This window comes from Portunus trituberculatus, chromosome 20 (assembly GCF_017591435.1).
Source record: "Portunus trituberculatus isolate SZX2019 chromosome 20, ASM1759143v1, whole genome shotgun sequence".
Taxonomy (NCBI): Eukaryota; Metazoa; Arthropoda; class Malacostraca; order Decapoda; family Portunidae; genus Portunus; species Portunus trituberculatus.
In genome coordinates, this window is record NC_059274.1 from 9458305 (window position 1) to 9474992 (window position 16688).

At 37.7% G+C, this 16688-nt stretch overlaps 2 protein-coding genes across 8 annotated transcripts in view; one reads left to right on the forward strand and one right to left on the reverse strand.

The window, feature by feature from the left end:
• The window catches only part of LOC123506798, an 84175-nt gene extending 70586 nt beyond the window's left edge, over positions 1 to 13589 (reverse strand). For 2 of the 7 annotated variants that reach the window (XR_006675526.1, XM_045259145.1), the window contains exon 1: positions 4653 to 4707. The gene's annotated coding sequence lies outside the window, so the exon portion shown is untranslated. Of the gene's footprint in view, positions 1 to 4652; positions 4719 to 13373 lie in introns of those variants that run through there. The other 5 variants (XR_006675527.1, XR_006675524.1, XR_006675531.1 and 2 more) reach the window with 5 other exon arrangements.
• The window catches only part of LOC123506796 (rho guanine nucleotide exchange factor 11-like), a gene marked incomplete in the record, with an annotated part of 643649 nt that overhangs the window by 11697 nt on the left and 615264 nt on the right, over positions 1 to 16688 (forward strand).

Consider the following 16688-nt stretch of genomic DNA (forward strand, 5'->3'; position numbering starts at 1 on the left):
CATATTCCAATCTAGGTCTTATTTTAGTACTTATCAATTTCTTCATCATTTCCTTGTCCATATAGTGAAATGCTACTCCAATATTCCTTAGCAAATTATACGTCTCTCTGAAAATTCTATCAATATGGCTAACCGGTTGATTATTTTCTTCCATTGTCACTCCCAAGTCCTTTTCCTTTTTTACTTTTTCTAGTTCTACTCCATCTCCCATCTTATAGATTCCCACTGGTCGTCTTTCACTTTTTCCCATTTCCATGACATGGCTTTTGTCCACATTGAATTCCATCTCCATTTTTGCTCCATTTCCAGATCTTGTTTAAGTCTTCCTGTAGTATTTCACAATCCTCTTTTGTTTAATGACTCTGCACAGTTTCGCATCGTCCGCAAACAGATTTATGTAGCTGTTCACTCCTCTGGCATGTCATTTATATATACGAGAAAAGTATTGGTGCCAATACTGACCCCTGTGGCACTCCGCTGTCTACTGTTCTCCACTTGGACTTCATATCTTTAACTATCGTCCTTATTTCTCTCCCCCTTAAGTAATTCTTCATCCATCTCAATGTGCTTCCTTTTAAGCCACCCTTCTCCTCTAACTTCCATAGTAATCTTTCATGTGGCACTTTATCAAAAGCCTTTTTTAGATCTAAATAAATACAGTCAATCCATCCCTCTCTCTCTTGTACTTTATCAACTATTCTAGAGTAGAAACTCAATAAATTTGTCACACATGACCGACCTTTTCTAAAACCAAATTGGCTATTTGATAATATTTTGTTGTCTTCAAGAAACTCGATCCATTGCTTCTTTATTACTTTTTCACACATCTTGCATATTACACTAGTTAGTGATACCGGCCTGTAATTTAAAGGTTCTTCCTTCCTTCCGCTCTTATATATGGGAACCACCTCAGCTCTTTTCCACTCCACTGGCACTGTTTCATTTTCTATTGAGCATTTTATGATGTATATTGGACTTGCTAGTTCTTCCCTACATTCTTTCAGTATTCTGCCTGAGACTTCATCCGGTCCCATTGCCTTTTCCTCATCCAATTCCGTCATCAACTTTTTTATTTCAAGCTTGTGTGTGTGTGTGTGTGTATTTACCTAGTTGTATTTACCTAGTTGTAGCTTTACAGGGCCGGGGCTTTATGCCTGTGGCCCTCTCCATATTTACACTTATCCAATCTTACTTTAAAAGTATGCACACTCCTTGCAGACACTACTTCTTCATTTAAACTGTTCCACGTCACAATACATCTTTGCGGGAAACTATATTTTTTAACATCTCTCAGACATCTTCCTTTTCTCAGCTTTTTACTATGCGATCTTGTGCTTCGAATGTTATATTCTTCTCTCAGGATCAGTTTCTCATTATCCACTTAGTCCATTCCGTTGATCAATTTATAAACTTGTATCAGATCTCCTATCTCATTTCTTTGTTCCAGGGTTGTACCGTAGATCCATAGCCTTTAGTCTCTCCTCATGTGTCATCCCTTCAAATTCTGGAACCATTCTTGTAGCCATTTTTTGTAGTCTCTCCAACTTCCTTACGTGTTTCTTTTTATGGGGGATCCACACAACTCCTGCATATTCCAATCTGGGTCTTATTATAGTACTTATCAATTTCTTCATTATCTCTTTGTCCATGTAGTGAAATGCTAATCCAATATTCCTTAGCAAATCATATGTCTCTCTGAAAATTCTATCAATATGGGGTTTACGGTTTGATTGTTTTCTTCCATTGTCACTCCCAAGTCTTTTTCCTTTTTTACTTTCTCTAGTTCTATTCCATCTCCCTTCTTATAGATTCCCACGGGTCGTCTTTCACTCTTTCCCATTTCCATGACATGGCTTTTGTCCACATTGAATTCCATCTCCCACTTCTTACTCTATTTCCAGATCTTATTTAGGTCTTCCTGCAGTATTTCACAATCCTCTTTTTGCCTTATAACTCTGCACAGTTTCGTATCATCCGCAAACAGATTTATGTAGCTGTTCACTCCCTCTGGCATGTCGTTTATATATATGAGAAAAAGTATTGGCGGCAACACTGACCGGTGTGGCACTCCACTTTCTACTGCTCTCCACTTGGACTTCATATCTTTAACTACCATCCTTATTTCTCTCCCCCTCAAATAATTTTCCATTCAGTGTGTAATTCACCTCGGGCGCCAGCTGGTCACCCAGCCAGTTTTCCCCATTACGGAGCGAGCTCAGAGCTCATAGAATCTTTAGGACTGAGACCATATCAACACACAACACACACTAAAGCAAGGCCACAATCGAGTTACATCACCTATTTACTGCTATGAACACTTGCTCATTTGCCTCGCCATCATTCAACCCTCCTTGATTCTGAGTCTCTAACCACTACACTCTGTGTTTCACTGTTTGATCTGCTGCAGTCTCTACACAGCCACTTCTCACAACAGCTCAGAGCTCATTATTTCCATCTTATAGGCCTGAGACCAGGCACACACACACACAACAGGGTCACAACTCCTCGATTTTCTTCCTACTCACTGCCAGGTGAACACTACATCAGGAGACACACCCAAATATCTCCACCCGGCCGGGGAATCTAACCCCTGTCCTCTGGCTTGTGTGTGTGTGTGTGTGTGTGTGTGTGTGTGTGTGTGTGTGTGTGTGTGTGTGTGTGTGTGTGTGTGTGTATTTACCTAGTTTACCTAGTTGTAGTTTTACAGGGCCTGGGCTTTATGCTCGTGTGACCCCATCTCCATATCTACACTTATCCAATCTTGCTTTAAAACTATGCACACTCGTTGCAGACACTACTACTTCATTCAAACTGTGTGTGTGTGTGTGTGTATTTTACCTAGTTGTATTTACCTAGTTGTAGTTTTACAGGGCCTGGGCTTTATGCTCGTGTGGCCCCGTCTCCATATCTACACTTATCCAATCTTACTTTAAAAGTGTGCACACTCTTTGCAGACACTACTTCTTCATCTAAACTGTTCCACGTCTCAATACATCTCTGGAAACTATATTTTTAATATCTCTCAGACATCTTCTTTCTCAGCTTTTTACTATGCGATCTTGTGCTCGGATGTCATATTCTTCTCTCAAGATCAGTTTCTCATTATCCACTTGGTCCATTCCGTTGATCAATTTATAGACTTGTATCAGGTCTCCTCTCTCCCTTCTTTGTTCCAAGGTTGGTAGATCCATAGCCTTTAGTCTCTCCTCATATGTCATCCCTTCAAGTTCTGGGACCATTCTTGTAGCCATTTTTGTAGCCTCCAATTTTCTTATGTGTTTCTTTTTATGAGGGGTCCACACTACTCCTGCATATTCCAATCTATTATAGTATTTATCAATTTCTTCATCATTTCTTTGTCCATGTAGTGAAATGCTACTCCAATATTTCTCAGCAAATTATATGTTTCTCTAAAAATTCTATCAATATGGCTTACTGGTTGATTGTTTTCTTCCATCGTCACTCCTAAGTCCTTTTCCTTTTTTACTTTCTCCAGTTCTACACCATCTCCCATCTTATAGATTCCCACAGGTCGTCTTTCACTCTTTCCCATTTCCATGACATGGCTTTTTTTCACATTGAATTCCATTTCCCACTTCTTACTCCATTCCCAGATCTTATTTAGGTCTTCTTGCAGTATTTCACAATCCTCTTTTTGCTTTATAACTCTGCACAGTTTCGTATCATCCGCAAACAAATTTATGTAGCTGTTCACTCCTTCTGGCATGTCGTTAATATAAATGAGGAAAAGTATTGGTGCCAATACTGACCCTGTGGCACTCCGCTTTCTACTGCTCTCCACTTGACTTCATATCTTTAACTACTGTCCTTATTTCTCTCCCCCTCAAATAATTTTCTATCCATCTCAATGTGCTTCCTTTTAAGCCACCCTTCTCCTCTAACTTCCACAGTAATCTTATGTGGCACTTTGTCAAACGCCTTTTTAAATCCAAGTAGATGCAGTCAACCCATCCCTCTCTCTCTTGTACTCTATCAACTATTCTAGAATAGAAACTCAATAAATTAGTTACACAAGACCGTCCTTTTCTAAAACCAAATTGGCTATTTGATATTAATTTGTTGTCTTCAAGGAACTCGATCCATTGTTTCTTTATTATTCTTTCACACATCTTGCATATTACACTAGTTAGTGATACCAATTTGTAATTTAAAGGTTCTTCTTTCATTCCACTCTTATATATGGGAACCACCTCAGCTCTTTTCCATTCTACTGGCACTGTTCCATTTTCTATTGAGCATTTTATGATGTTGTATATAGGACTTGCTAGTTCTTCCCTACATTCTTTCAGTATTCTGCCTGAGACTTCATCCGGACCCATTGCCTTCTCTTCATCCAGTTCCTTCATTAACTCTTTTATTTCAAGCTTGGTTACTTTAATCTCTTTCATATAGATTGTCTCTATTACCTGTGGCCTCTCAAATTTGGATTCTTTAGTAAAGACCTCCTGGAATTTTTATTTAATAGTTCTGCCATACTTTTGGGTCTTCCACCATCCCGTTCTCTCCTTTTAACCTTTCTATTGTTTCTTTTTGCCTAATTTTTCCATTTATGAATCTATAGAACAATTTTGGTTGCTCCTTACATTTTTCGACAATATCTTTTTCAAGTTCTTTTCCTCTTCCTTCCTCACCTTAACATATTCATTTCTCGCTGCCTTGAAGTTTTCCTTGTTTGTTGGATTCCTATTTCTCCTCCACCTTTTCCATGCTCCATCTCTTTTCTCCTTTGCCCTAGCACATCAACTCCACAACACTTCTTCCTCTGCTTTATTTTCAATCTCATACCTCACTTCTGTCTAATAAATTTTAAGTTTTAAATGAATAAATTATACTATTGAATTACTTTACATTTCATTATTATTATTATTATTATGATTATTATTATTATTATTAGTAGTAGTTGTAGTATTCTTTCATTTTTCTTTTATTACTATAGTATTCCATGCATTTGTCTGAGATTTCTTTTCACTCCCCACCTCCTTCCATCTCATCTCATTCTCTCTTGCCTGCCCTAGCACACCTTGCATTAAACCAATCTTTCTTTCCTTCTTCTTTTGGTCTATATTTTGGGACATATTCTGACTCCTGTTTTGTATATTTCCAAAAATAAGTTATATTTGTCTTGCATTATCTCTGAGTTTTCCATCTCTTCCCAGTCTATGTTTTTTAAATAGTTCTTGAGATTCTCAATATCAGCCTTTCTGTAATTTAATCGGTCTCCTTTGTATGAATGTCTCTATCTTCCTTTCCTTCTTCTATATCTATTTCTAATATTGCATGGTCACTCTTTCCCAATGGGCACTTATATCTTATTCATTCATCTTTATATCCAATTATTTCCTCTGAATCTTGTGCATTCCTTTACCTCTGGTCCATCATATTGTCTATCATTAGGTTTAAGAATCTTTCTCCCAGGCTTCTTCCCCCATACCACTTTCATAATTTTCCCAGTCCACTTCTTTACAGTTGAAATCTCCTACTAATATCACTTTTCTCCTTTCTTTAACGATTCTCATTAGACTCCTTATTGTGTCATCTATCATGTCTTTATATTCTTGATTGGTCCATGAATTTGTTTTTGGTGGCACATATGTTACAATGATTGTTATCTCTTTTTTATTAATATGCATCTTAATATACAATACTTCTGCTTTTCCTTCCCACATTCCACTTGATTGATCACTATCTCCTTCCTTAACATTATTATGACTCCTCCTCCTCCTTTACCTTCTCTGTCTCTTCTCCATACATTATACCTATTATCCAAGACTATTTTGATTTCCTCATTTAGTTTTGTTTCAGCCAGGCATACAATATCTGGATTTTCTTTCCTTATGTAATCTCTTAATTCTAATTTACTTGATAAAACCCCGTCTATGTTCGTATACATCATTTTTAGTCTTTTGCCTTTATCATTTTTAGTTAAACTTGTTCCACTTTTTTCTCTTCCTTCTTGTTTATATACCATTTCCTTATCCTGTCTCTTAGAATTCTCCAAAAATGCCTTCTTCTCCTCTTCTGACCTTTCATTATTCTTTTCCTTACTGCTGCTGCCAGTTCATTGTATCTCTTCCTTTCTTCCTCATTTCTATTTTTCTTTATATAGATATCCTTGCAGCCTTCTGTTTCTCTAAGTTTTGTTGTTCTATATAATATTTCTTCTGTTGCTGCTTGTGATTTTAGTAGTATTGTAATTGGTCTCGTTTTTCCTTCTTGATATGGTCCCATTCTGTTTATTTCTTCTACTTTCTCTTCCAAGTTCTGCCTATCTTCGTCATTAAGATTCTTCAGTAGGTCTTTGACTGATTTCATTTCTTCTTTTCTCTTTTGGTCTATATTTTATATTTTTTTCTTTTATTCCAAATACGACTACACTCTTCTTTTTTTCTGCAATTTCTCTAACTAGATTTTCTTTTGTCTTGAGAACTCCTATCATTTTGTTTGTCATATTTTCTTCTTTTTCTTTAAGTTGTTCTTGAATCACCTCCTGAAAATTGGCCTTATCTTTCTTATCTTGGACTCTCCATGCTTGTACTTCTTTTTTAATCACGTTCTGTACTCTTTCCTCTTCCTTGTTTACTAGATCTTTCAGCTTCTCCTTTTCTTTCTCGGCTTTACGAGTCCTTCTTCCATCTGCTTCTTGTAGTTAGCTACTTCCTTTTTTAGTTCTTCGTTTTCCGCTCTTAGCCTAGCTTCATTTTCTTCCACTTTTCTTATCCTTTCTCTCAGTCTTATAAACTCCATTTCCTGTTCTTTATTCTCTTTCATTTCCATCTTCTCCTTTATCAGTTTATCTAGTTTATATTCAATATTTGACACTCTCTTCAGTAGTGAAGTTGTCGATCGAACCCTTGAATATCTTTTCCCTCACCGTCATAGTCATCATCAGTTCTCTACCCTCATGTCTGCATTTGGATGGAATATCTTTTCACTCATTATTCTTTAATAATTGATTTCATGGAGTGAGTCCACACTACCTGCCCAGGCCACTGTAAATACTATACAACAGGTGTGTGAAGATCAGCTGATGTGTGTGTGTGTGTGTGTATTTGTGTAATTGTATTTACCTAATTGTAACATACGGAAAAGAGCTATGCTCGTGTTGTCCCGTCTCCATATCTATTAATGTCCAGCTTTTTCTTAAAATCATGAATATTCCTTGCGTTGACCACTTCCACGTCTAAACTATTCCATGCTTCCACCCTTCTATGAGGGAAGCTATATTTTTCACATCTCTCCTATAAGTGGCCATTTTAGTTTTTCCCATGCCCTCTCGACATTCTTTCATTCCACATACACAGATCTTCCCTATCCATTTTTCCATGCCAATCATCACTCTGTATATTGCTATCAGGTCTCCCTTTCTCTTCTGTTTTCCAGGGTCGGAAGTTGCATTCTTTTCAGTCTGTCTTCATAAGTCAAATCTCTTAAGTCAGGCACCATTTTTGTTGCAGCCCTCTGTACTTTCTCTAGTTTCCTTATGTGTTTCTTTAAGTTCGAGCCCACTGTATTGTTGCATATTCAAGCCTCGGTCTTATCATTGCAGTAATTATTTTCTTCATCATTTCTTCATCTAAATATACGAACGCCACTCTTATGTTCCTCAATAAGTTCAATACTTCTCCAATTATTTTGTTTATATGTCTCTCTGGCGATAGGTCATTGGTAATTGTCACCCCAAGGTCTTTTTCTTCATGACTGGTTTTATGTCTTCATTTCCTATCTTGTACATACTCCTGATTCTTCTTTCACTCTTGCCAAACTCTATTTTCTTGCATTTTGTCGTGTTGAACTCCATTTGCCATGTACAGCTCCATTTCCATATTCTGTCCAAGTCTTCCTGGAGTAGTTCGCAATCTTTGTCACATCTCACTTTTCTTAACAATTTTGCATCGTCTGCAAATAGGCTCACATAACTGGACACCCCATCCACCATGTCATTTATGTAGACGCGAACATTACTGGTGCCAACACTGATCCCTGTGGAACTCCACTCCACCAAGCCCCATTCTGATGGTCTGTCCTTAATTATTGTTCTCATTTCTCTTCCTACCAAAAGTCTTCCATCCATTTTAGTAAACTGCCATGCACTCCTACCATTTCAAGTTTCCAGATCAGTCTCCGTGTGGTACCTTATCAAAGGCCTTTTTAAATCCAGATATATTCCATCAGCCCAACCATCTCTTTCCTGTATTACATCTATCACCCTCGAATAGTAACATATCAGGTTTGTCGTGCATGAACGCCCTTTTCTAAAACCAAATTGACACTCACAAAGTATGTCATTTTTCTCCAAGAAGTCTGTCCATCTATTCTTCACCACCCTCTCACACATCTTAGCTACCACACTTGTAAGTGACACTGGTCTATAGTTCAATGGGTCTCTCTTGTTACCTGATTTATAGATTGGGACAATGTTAGCTCTTTTCCAGTCTTGGGGCACTACACCTTCCCTTAATGAGGCATCAATTACTTCACAAACTTTTTCTGCCAGTTGCTCCTGCATTCTCTTAAAATCCATCCTGATACCCCATCAGGTCCCACAGCTTTTCTCACTTCTAAACTCCCCATCATATTCTTGATCTCCTCCACAGTTACTTGAAACTCCTTCATAATCCCTTTCTGTTCCATTACCAGTGGTTTGTCAAAAGCAGTCTCCTTTGTGAATACCTTCCGAAAGCATCCATTCATAGCCTCTGCCATTTCCTGGGATCTTCACTGCATACTCCATTTACTTCTAAACTTTCAATACTTTCTCTATTTTTGATGTTGTTGTTCACATGTCTGTAAAAAGCCTTGGTTGGTCTTTACATTTATCAATTATATCCTTTTCTTGTTTCTTTCTTTCTTCTCTTCTAATCAACACATATTCATTTCTTGCTCTTTTGTAACTTTCCCACTGCTTAATCCGTCTTTTCCTTCTCCACCTCTTCCATGCATCCTCTTTTCTTGTTCTAGCCTTTTCACATCTATCGTTAAACCAGTCCTGCTTTCCAACTTCTCTATGTTGTCTTATTGGTACAAATTTTTCTCACCTTCTTTGTATATTTTTATAAATTCCTTCCACTTTTCATTTGCTCCTTAGCACTCTTGAATTTCATCCAATTTGTCTCTTGAAAGAATTTCTTTAGGTTTCCAAAATCTGTCTTGGCATAATTCCATCTTCCCACTTTATATTCTTCATTTCTTCTAGATTTCTCTTCATCTATCACCTTGAACTCCAAAACTGCATGATCACTCTTTGCTAAAGGGCACTCCACCCTCATCTCCTCAATGACCATTGGCTCTGTACTAAAGACCAAGTCCAGTCTTGACGATGCTCCTCTCCTCCAAACCTAGTATCTTCTTTGACCCACTGAGTTAACACATTTTCCATTGCCAGTGTCAATAGTGTATTTCCCATGTTGTCTCTGATCCTTCCATTGACCAGTCCTCCCAACACACCTCTTTACAATTAAAATCTCCCATCATTATAGTTCGTTCACAGCCACCCAACATTTCTTCCAGACATGTTCCTGTATCACTTATCATTTCTTCATATTCCTGTACTGACCATGCATTTGTCTTAGGTGGTACGTACACCACTATGTAGTGCCTCTTTTTCCTTCATTAGTTTCTGCTCTGATCTTTAGCACTTCTGCCTTTCCCATACCTTCTTTCACTTGATCCACCTTTATATCTTTTTTAACCAGCAACATCACTCCTCCTCCCATCTTACCTACTCTATTTCTTTTCCAAACATTATATTTCCCTTCTCCAACCATCATCAGGTCTTCTCCTCTCTCAGTTTTGTTTCAGTAAGACCCACAATATCTGGGTTCTTGTCCCTCAAGTAATCGTTGAGTTCTAAAATCCCGATATCACTCCATTTATGTTGGAATACATTACATTCCGCTCATACGTAAGTTTCTTTAGTCCTTTCTTGCTGTACTTTTCTGGGTTATGAACCACTTCCTCAGTCTCATATCCAAGATTCTCCAGAAAACTCTTTCTTCTCCTCTTCTGTCCTCTCTTCATTTTTTTCAAAGCCTCCTTTCTCAACTCATTTAACATTTCTCTTTCCTTTTCACCGAGATCTCTTCTCAACCAAATCTTCCTTGTTGTTTCCTGCTGGGCTAGCCTCCATGACTTCTCCACCAATTCATCTACATCCTTTTGTGACTTAAGTTTGATTCTTATTGGCCTCATACCTTCTCCTGTGAACTTTCCAATTCTATGGAAGTCCTCTATTTCTTGTACTAGGTCTTTTCCTCCTCCTGCACCACATTAATGATATTATTTATCACCTTTTTATGTTTTTCTCTCTCCATTTTACTCGGTGTCTTATCCTCCTCCACACCAAATATCACCACACATCTCTTTTGTCTACAGTTTCCTCACCAATGTCTCATTTGACTTAATAACCTTCACCACTTTCTCAGCAATCTTCTCTTCTATGATCTGTTGATCTATAATTTCAGCAAGGCCCAAAGTTTTCTCCCAGACTCTTTGATTTCCTTTTCCAGACTTGCAACTTTGTAATTTACCTCCTTTCTTTCCACTTCCTGACTTTTTTCCATTCAGCCTGCTTCTCCATCACTTTTCCTAAAGATTCTCCACATTTGTCGCAATTCACTTTAATTAACTTAACTTCCTCTTTCAGTACTGCATTTTCTTCTTCATTTCAGCGCACTCTTTCATTACATTGTCATAACTCGTTTCCAGGCCCCATACTTTTCAAACAGTTTTCAATTTTACCTTCCAACTCCAGAATTTTCTTCACATAAACGCTCTTCTCCATTATTCCTTGAAATCCTGTGAAGTCTGATTCATCTTTCGAGTTCACAGCCGCCATGTTGCGCAGATGTAAACAAACCAGCTGATGGCTCAAACGCAGGCTACAGTTTATATTCACCTTCCTGGACATTATTTTGCTAATCAACAGTTAACATGACTATATGGAGACGGGACAAACATTTCAAGCTCCTTTCCCACCTTGGTTACTCTTAGGCAATGGCAACTGTAGAATTAGAGATGATTGCTCTGAGCTCAGCGACCACATCCGCCATCGACGTGTGTGTGTGTGTGTGTGTGTGTATTTACCTAATTGTATTTACCTAATTGTAACATACGGGAAAAGAGCTATGCTCGTGTTGTCCCGTCTCCATATCTATTAATGTCCAGCTTTTTCTTAAAATCATGAATATTCCTTGCGTTGACCACTTCCACGCCTAAACTATTCCATGCTTCCACCCTTCTATGAGGGAAGCTATATTTTTCACATCTCTCCTATAAGTGGCCATTTTAGTTTTTCCCATGCCCTCTCGACATTCTTTCATTCCACATACACAGATCTTCCCTATCCATTTTTCCATGCCAATCATCACTCTGTATATTGCTATCAGGTCTCCCTTTCTCTTCTGTTTTCCAGGGTCGGAAGTTGCATTCTTTTCAGTCTGTCTTCATAAGTCAAATCTCTTAAGTCAGGCACCATTTTTGTTGCAGCCCTCTGTACTTTCTCTAGTTTCCTTATGTGTTTCTTTAAGTTCGAGCCCACTGTATTGTTGCATATTCAAGCCTCGGTCTTATCATTGCAGTAATTATTTTCTTCATCATTTCTTCATCTAAATATACGAACGCCACTCTTATGTTCCTCAATAAGTTCAATACTTCTCCAATTATTTTGTTTATATGTCTCTCTGGCGATAGGTCATTGGTAATTGTCACCCCAAGGTCTTTTTCTTCATGACTGGTTTTATGTCTTCATTTCCTATCTTGTACATACTCCTGATTCTTCTTTCACTCTTGCCAAACTCTATTTTCTTGCATTTTGTCGTGTTGAACTCCATTTGCCATGTACAGCTCCATTTCCATATTCTGTCCAAGTCTTCCTGGAGTAGTTCGCAATCTTTGTCACATCTCACTTTTCTTAACAATTTTGCATCGCCTGCAAATAGGCTCACATAACTGGACACCCCATCCACCATGTCATTTATGTAGACCGCGAACATTACTGGTGCCAACACTGATCCCTGTGGAACTCCACTCTCCACCAAGCCCCATTCTGATGGTCTGTCCTTAATTATTGTTCTCATTTCTCTTCCTACCAAAAAGTCTTCCATCCATTTTAGTAAACTGCCATGCACTCCTCCTACCATTTCAAGTTTCCAGATCAGTCTCAGGTGTGGTACCTTATCAAAGGCCTTTTTTAAATCCAGATATATTCCATCAGCCCAACCATCTCTTTCCTGTATTACATCTATCACCCTCGAATAGTAACATATCAGGTTTGTCGTGCATGAACGCCCTTTTCTAAAACCAAATTGACACTCACAAAGTATGTCATTTTTCTCCAAGAAGTCTGTCCATCTATTCTTCACCACCCTCTCACACATCTTAGCTACCACACTTGTAAGTGACACTGGTCTATAGTTCAATGGGTCTCTCTTGTTACCTGATTTATAGATTGGGACAATGTTAGCTCTTTTCCAGTCTTGGGGCACTACACCTTCCCTTAATGAGGCATCAATTACTTCACAAACTTTTTCTGCCAGTTGCTCCCTGCATTCTCTTAAAATCCATCCTGATACCCCATCAGGTCCCACAGCTTTTCTCACTTCTAAACTCCCATCATATTCTTGATCTCCTCCACAGTTACTTGAAACTCCTTCATAATCCCTTTCTGTTCCATTACCAGTGGTTTGTCAAAAGCAGTCTCCTTTGTGAATACCTTCCGAAAGCATCCATTCATAGCCTCTGCCATTTCCCTGGGATCTTCACTGCATACTCCATTTACTTCTAAACTTTCAATACTTTCTCTATTTGTGTGTGTGTGTGTGTGTGTGTGTGTGTGTGTGTGTGTGTGTGTGTGTGTGTGTGTGTGTGTGTGTGTGTTGGGGGGGGTGTAAGTACGATGGTGAATTGCTCTGTGCATTAGAATTGAATGGGTGAACTGGAAAATCAAATATAAATATATTTCCTTTTGGCACAAATCTGTGAATTCTTGAATTAAATCTGAATGTTGAGGACTGGTATGTAAATTTCTTTATTGTTATTTTTTTAAGGGGAGCCAGCCTAAATTCTTGGGAATATATACAAACAAAAGAATGCAATTCCTAGATGAGGAGTAGCTTTTGCTATGTTGTGAAGTAAAAATAAATAATAGCTTTTCTGATAAACATGGTAAGAAAGTTTGTCTTTATTTTGAATGATTCTTGATGATGATCAGTATCTAACATTAACACAACTTCTAGCAACAATATGGAAAAAAATGCTCACTTCAGTGTAATTCAAATCCTGTATATGTAACTATTGACAAGGTGGTACAGTTGATAAAGAGAGGCAACACTACGTAAATCATTAACACAACTTACTTGGTGTGCTCAGTGAGTGAGGCGGTGCAGGTTCTCATGTAGCCACAAGGAGATAGGAACTGAAAGACACCACTGGAACACTGGGATGCCTTGCCCACAATATTGATAGTACCTATAAGGTTCATATTCATGGTGTTGGTAGCAGGGCAAAGAGCTTTGTGTTCATAAGTAGTAGTAGTAATAAAACAGGATGGATTATATCTGGGGCTTTCCTGTGTAGACTCATTATTGAAGGTCAAGTTAAGCCATCTCCAGCTTTCTTTACGTTAGCTATGCTGTATAGTTTTTTTAATGTTTACCTTACTACATTTATCTGGTTTCTTGTTTATCCCAATTATTAATTTTTTAAAAGAAATAAAGTAAAAAAAATTGCCGAGGTGAATGTAAGTTGATGAACCAGAGATAGGAGGTGGAAGAAGCTTATGTATATTGGAATCTTCATGTGAAATAGTTGTGTATGATGACAGCCATACAATTTCACTGCTTTTCACTAGGGTCTGACTGCTTGTGATATAAATGACATGTTCATATATGTGTATTCTATGCACAGTCCTTGCTTTTTACAGCAACTTGTATTATTCAATATCCACCATGAGATTTTGCTAATTTCTTTCATATATGCTCTTTTCTTCTGATTCAACACTTGTAATATATTTCCAACTTTTTACCCTTGATTTTAAATGCATAAAAGTATTAATTAACTCCACTTCTCTCTTCTTTCTTCATAGATTTGTTTCTTTCATTCACTTGTCCACTCTGTATAGTTCACACCCTTTGCTAACTTCAACATGTAACTTGTTAAGATTGAGGAATTTGTGAAGCACCATAGAAAGGGAAACCATACAACTAATTATTGGTTATTAATTAAGCAAGTTTATGTTAAATACCTTTCTTTTAGTTGAGCTGTTTTGTGCTTGAAACAAATTTATTTCTATATAGCAGTAACAGTACCATCACTAAGCTACATACCGAATGAAATACTAGTATCGGACGATAATATCAGGCCCGTATAAACATAGTGTTTGATTTTTAAAACCTGTGGTGAGTATAGGGTTTGCCTATTGTTTATTTATTTTTATATCTGATTTTCCTTGTCTAACAGGGATAGGGTGTTGCTTCCTAAGGAAAGACTTTGATCTTGGCATTTGGGAATTGTTACCCAGAGTGGATGCCCTTCTTACCCTTAGACTGTTGCCAGGATTCAAACCTGTGCACCTGAGGACTCCTTATCCCCAAAGTGTGTGCACTCCCACTGTACCACAGAATATGAATGCCAAAAGTAGGCATTGGTGTGGTCCTTTATTTATATACTGTCTACACTCAACTATCTGCTATTGTGCGTAATTGGTTCATCTATCACTGTGCAATAGCCGAAATTGTGATACCCAAAAATAAGAACCTACGGTAATAATTCAAATTGACATTAGGATCTCCAGGCTGTCATTTTTTGTCACTTTTTGCCCAGTTTTTATACCATGTAATAGTATATAAATGAAGAAATAATGCAGTATAAAAAACTTACCTATTTTATTAAGAATCATAATAACAACATAGTAAGAGCAATCATAATAACAACATGAATAAAATTCTTCTTACCAGACACTTCCGTGGCATTATCTACCACTTTGAGTTTGTAGGAGATTGTGTAGCTCAATCTTTTTCCTCCTTCTGCCATAACAGTGAGGGTTTTCATGTGTTTTGTTATGATTATGAACTTGGTGTTACTCCTCACTGCTAGATGGTATAAGTCAGAGTGGCAATCGGCTAATATTTATAAACATGCAGCACAGGCTCACAAATTAGATTTCTTTTATTTTTATGATAATTTGTTTTTAAAGTGATAATACTGGGAAAGAATAATACCAGCAGTAGAATAATGATACATGAAGAAAGGGTAAGTAAAAGTACTGGAAAAAGGTGCATCATATATGCCATCAAATATGGTACTGTACTTCATTGTGGATGATTAGGAGCTAAGGTGGATTGGTAGATTGGGGAAATATGTGAAGAACTAGTTCTCAATTAAAGTACATAGATAAACTCAAGTATCACATGACATTATAACATGAAAGTTTTTGAATGACAGGCATGCGATAGTGGTAATTTTGTGCACGATATAGAAATATGTGCCACCTTTTAAATATATGCTCGATAGCGGTAAAATGCCATAGCGGAAGGCACAATAGCAGAGGGTTAAGTGTAGTAATTTGCCTGGGATAAACTTGAATATAGGGAAGGCAGACTTAGTACTTTGGTCACATAAGTTACGCTTTTGTTCTCATGGAGAATGGATACTGTTGGGCTTCAAGAAGAGGTGGTCTCAATAAGCTAAACTGTAGTGACAGTAATGGGTAAAGATAATAGTTTCTGGTTTCTGAATAGTTAGATATTTCAGAATTATAATTTTGGTGTCCATCTCTCCAAACTTCAGTTACTCACATATTTCTGTAAACTACTACTCCATTAATTGTCCTACATAAGTACACTAGAGACTCAATACTCGAATATCTTAATAGTCAAACTTTTCAATACTCGAACGCAAAAGTTCGATTTGACACTAAAAAAATACCTGATAGTCAAATATCCACACACATGGTTGTAAACAAAGGGTCCTTAGCCTCTTCCTCCACCCCTTCGCCAGTTGTGTTGCTGCGGCCATCAGAATAACATTCTTGTGCATTCTGTCTGTAGATTTTCATTTAAAATTTACTTTAACACCAAAGTCTTATTAGCGATAAAAATACCTGGTAATTGAATGGCCACACACATGGTTGTAAACAAAGCTCTGGCATCTCTCTCACTCCACTGCCACCATTGTCCCATTCTGGTACTGTATTAACAGTAAAAAAAAATTTCTGGTATTCCAATATATTGGTTCACATCCCTAGTCCTGCTGCAGTCTTGAGAAAAACCTCATTCTTCTGCATTTTGTCAGTAGTTTTTCATTTAGACACTTACAATGACACCAAAGAGGCTTATTGGTGGTGAAGATAAGGAATCTAGTGAAAGTGCAAGTGGTGGTGTTAGTGAGCCACATCCCTCCACTAATGGGTTCATAGGAATCACACCAGATGTTTTCATGGATGGTGACGTCCTCTGACGATCTCCCTCTTCCTCCCAACTCTTCTCCCCTCCTCTTCTATGTTATCCATCACCAGCCTTCACTTACTTAGAGTACTCTCAATCATTCATAGCTTTCTCTGGTAAGCTGAGGAATTCCCTACTTGCATCTGTATTTTCTTCATCCTATGATCTGAACTCATGTATGAGGGAGATTTCAAGACATTTATCTCCTTCTTTTGGCTAACCTGCACT